A 4,132-nucleotide genomic window follows, 5' to 3' on the forward strand; every position below is an offset into this window, starting at 1 on the left:
GGAGGCTTATTTGTTCGAGTCAAATTAAACAATCGAAAATTCAGCCGACGCTGCAAAAGATACATTTTGGATGAATCATTTTCAGTATCACATTAAAATAACTAGATCAGTCTTTCTCTTAATTTTCATTTAATATTAGATGAATTGAGACATACGTTGAATTGGTTTTTGGAGGTGGAACTATGTTAGTACTAATCCATTCTTCCCTGAAGATTCCCTGAACTATATTAGTACTAACTAGTACTAACCCATTCTTCCCTGAAGAGAAGGCCTGTGAAGAGTTATTCTTGCAAAGCATAAAGCGCAATGACGGGCGTTTTATCATCAAGCTGCGAACAGGATAAGGCAAATTAAACAGTTTGGGACTTGGAACATCGCTCTAAGACGCTTCATATCATCGAAAAAGCGACTCATCGCTCTTGTATTCGCCAAATATGGGAAGTACATGCAGGAATACACATATTTGATACATATTTACTACATGAGAGGGATGGAAATTCACACGATACTAGCATAATTATCCATCCTTTTATCTCCCATACTGTGAGAAATGATACGAGCTCCACTACGAAGTTCAGGGTAGTGTTCGACGATTCATGCAAAACTAAACTACCGGCCTATCTCTAATGCATTAATGATGAGGCCTACAAGAAGATCTTTTTTTCATTTTAGTCAGATTCCGAACATTGAAAATTGCTCTTATAGGCGCGTTATAGTAAAAATCGGCAAGTTCTGGTCGATTTAATTCAAACATCATTGCAACGTATTCTATGGCGAGAATCCCAAGAGGAGCCCATCAAGATCTTTAAATTGCTCACTCTTATCTATGGCACTTCATCAGCATTGTTTCTGCCAACCAGAGTCCTAAAAAAATTAGCGGAGGAAAATGCAGATCGGTATCCAAGAGCATCGTAGATAGCATTGCGAGACTTTTATGTAGGTGATCTCGTTACCGGAGCAGATGCACTAAAAGAAGCTTTATCAATCAAGAGGGAGATTACCACATTACTGCAAGAAGGAAAATTTGAGTTGAGAAAATGATCTCCAAGACCAGTATTCCTCAGTTAAACGAAGAAAATTTATCATAACCTCCGATAAGGATTCTGAGAAATCGACGCTACCCATTGCATGGGATTGTCAAGTCAATATATTCAAATACTCGTCCATCAATCTGCCTCCTTTTGAAGTGCTTATCAAATGAAGTATCTTATCGCGCATCTTTCTAATCTTCGATCCATTGGAATTGTTGGATACAGTTACATTATTCGATCATGCAGGATCTCTGGCGATTCAAGCTTAATTGAAATGAATCGATTCCCTTGGAATTGATTACCAAATGAAAGCGTTTTGAAACAGAATTGTAGGAACTGAATAACATAAGCATTCCTCGTCTTGTCAGCACTGCAAAACAATGTTTGAAATTGTGTGAATTCTCAAACGAAATCACATACGGAGCATGCATTTATTTATGCACCACTTCAACCAACGATGTCTATTGCGCACACCTACTCTGCTCTAAATTGAGAGTAGTGCCAAGTGTTAAAGAATTTGTCATTCTTGCGCCTCGAGTTATGTGCATTGCTGTTAACTCATCAGTAAAATTTCGAAATGTTTTACATGTCAAATAACTTTCAATTATCTATTACAGTTGTAGTAATAGATAATTGTAGTAATTATCATGGCTGCAATCGTGCAATCAATCATGGTCAACTTTTATCACACCATCAGGAAGATATAGGAATTAACATCGATCCATCAGAGTGGAATCACATACGTAGTGAGGATAACTCTGCGGACCCGTCACGGGTATCAAATTTTCTAATTCAATTAGCTATCTAGTGATCAGAGCTTCCATGACTGAAGGAGAGCTGATCTCAAAGAGCTCTTCCTTTATCTTCCTGATATGGAGAACATCTCTGAAAAAAATTCAAGGTTATTACCGCAGTAGCAGTTAGTACACATGAGCAGTTAGTACACATGAGCTTGATTTATCGATATTCAAACTTCGCTAACCTCATTCGGATTGCGAACACATTCCGATTTATGGAAAATTTCAAACGTGTAAAAGGTTCATCCGATTAATCAAAACAAGAAACTTTATCTTCACGAAGGAACATCGTCCAATCTATGAGAGAACGTTTCTGAACAAGCAATAACAGGCAGTTTTCCATCAATCATGATCAAGATAATACAATTGATTTTTGATGATGGTTTAAAATTTCGTAGATAAGTGTCGAACGCGAGCTAAACAAATTAGCAGAGTTAATCCGAAACGAGCTAACTCAGTAACAAAAAATTCAAGATCAGGCAGCGAGCCTAGGAGTTTATTGACACTTTATACTGCCTAAGGCATCATACCATTATAAATAAGAAGCAGCCGATCAAGCGATATTTAGCTCATATAACAAGAAATCAACCTGAAATATGAAGAGCTGGTAATATTACTCATCTAAATTGAAGCAATACCAAACTCTTGTCCTCTCACTTCGATTTCATTCGATTCTATCGATTTAGCCTCGCTAACTCCGGGACATATTTTGATAGATACTTCTTTCGTGTATTATCACGAGCCATCTCTGAAAGAGATACCCGTAAGTCATCTATTGCGATGGCAATATATACAGCAACTATGTCAATACTTTTGGAAGAGTTATACATGAATATTTTCAGCAGTGTCAAGAATATAACAAGTGGCAGGTAAATGAGCTGTCTATACATATCGGCCAAATGATGTTTTCAAAAAAAACAATACCTCTCCGTTATTATAGTCTAGGAATAAATCAAGAAATTATCTCCAATTAGGCAAGGATATCATAGATCGCATCGTCACAGTGCGTATGCAACATTTATGAATTATTTGTCTCTGTCTAGTGTCAGTTGAAGACTAAGGTCTGGTTATGACACTTGAAATTTACTTTCTTGTCTACTATTCACATTAGATATACTTTTATTTTTTAATTATTTTGCTCTTGAATATGCTATTTTTTGTCAATTGCGGTCACTTGTTTTGTTGAAAGATCCTTTCAAGGGCAGTGTATAAAATCTGCTAGTATGAATGAAAAAATTTAGTCATTCAAATACCGCGCGTGGCTGCGTACCGATTTCCCTATTGCGCTTACGTGGCACTGCTTAGACTAGTGTGGCATTGCTTAGACTAACATGGCGTGTTTACAGCTGCAAGGCGCGTTGGTTGTTGTTTGCGATCTAGAGATCGTTGTTTGATCTCGTTTCGCTTCAGAAGTAAAAAGAGGCGTGTAGATGAAGTCTGTCCATCCTCTTATATCCTTCCCTTTCCTCCCGATTTAATTCTAACCTAATTCAAGTCTTATCTGACTGTAAGATGGATCTCGGTTCACATAGAATGTCATGTACTTTTTGGCAGAGGGAGATGGAAATCGCTTCGCTCAGGAAGTCGTACGCCCCAAGGCAGAGAGGAGTGGGGATATTATATTTGTGATAGTTATAATTTAAAATATATAGTTAAATACAACATTAATTGTCAGTGTTTTTTTGTTGTGTGTAACTTTTGAACATACGAATAGTGATGCGGGCTAAAATCTTCCGAAGATTACTCAAGGCAATGGATTACTTTGACAATATATACCTTTTACATACCATATATATAAAGATCGAAATCATTGGAAGTGGGTTTGTTGTCAATATTTACTTAAATTTTTTTAAATTGTTTATGGAAGCAGAAACAAAATTTGAGAATTTTAAATCTGCGAATAATGAATAAATTAAAAATCAAAGAACTCGACTTTATATCTAAAATATCGCAAAAATAACAAAAAGATAAATATGCTTCTTTTAAAAATGAGTATTTTAAGATAGAGGTTTTCTTGTATTAAATATGCTTTAAACAATATAAAAATTATTTGGTTTATTTTGTCATTTTATTTAAATTTATTAAAAATATTAAATAAGAAATATGTCACAAGAAGTTATTTAAAATAATAAATACTAAACAACTTTTTAATATTTTCTTTATTTAAAATATATATTTTAAATAAATTTATTTGAAATAAGACCGAACCCTATTAATAATTGATATATGTAAAATAAAATTTCCATTTCGTATTATGTCCATTTTAGACAACTTGTCCACCCAAGATGTGTGAATTATCGGTGA

At 35.0% G+C, this 4,132-nt stretch overlaps 1 pseudogene; it reads left to right on the forward strand.

Moving 5' to 3' along the window:
- Positions 1–306: 306 nt before the first annotated feature.
- LOC108687105 overlaps positions 307–4,132 on the forward strand; it is a 5,835-nt pseudogene continuing 2,009 nt past the window's right edge.

Source organism: Atta colombica, unplaced genomic scaffold (genome assembly GCF_001594045.1).
Source record: "Atta colombica isolate Treedump-2 unplaced genomic scaffold, Acol1.0 scaffold200, whole genome shotgun sequence".
In the NCBI taxonomy this organism is placed as follows: Eukaryota; Metazoa; Arthropoda; class Insecta; order Hymenoptera; family Formicidae; genus Atta; species Atta colombica.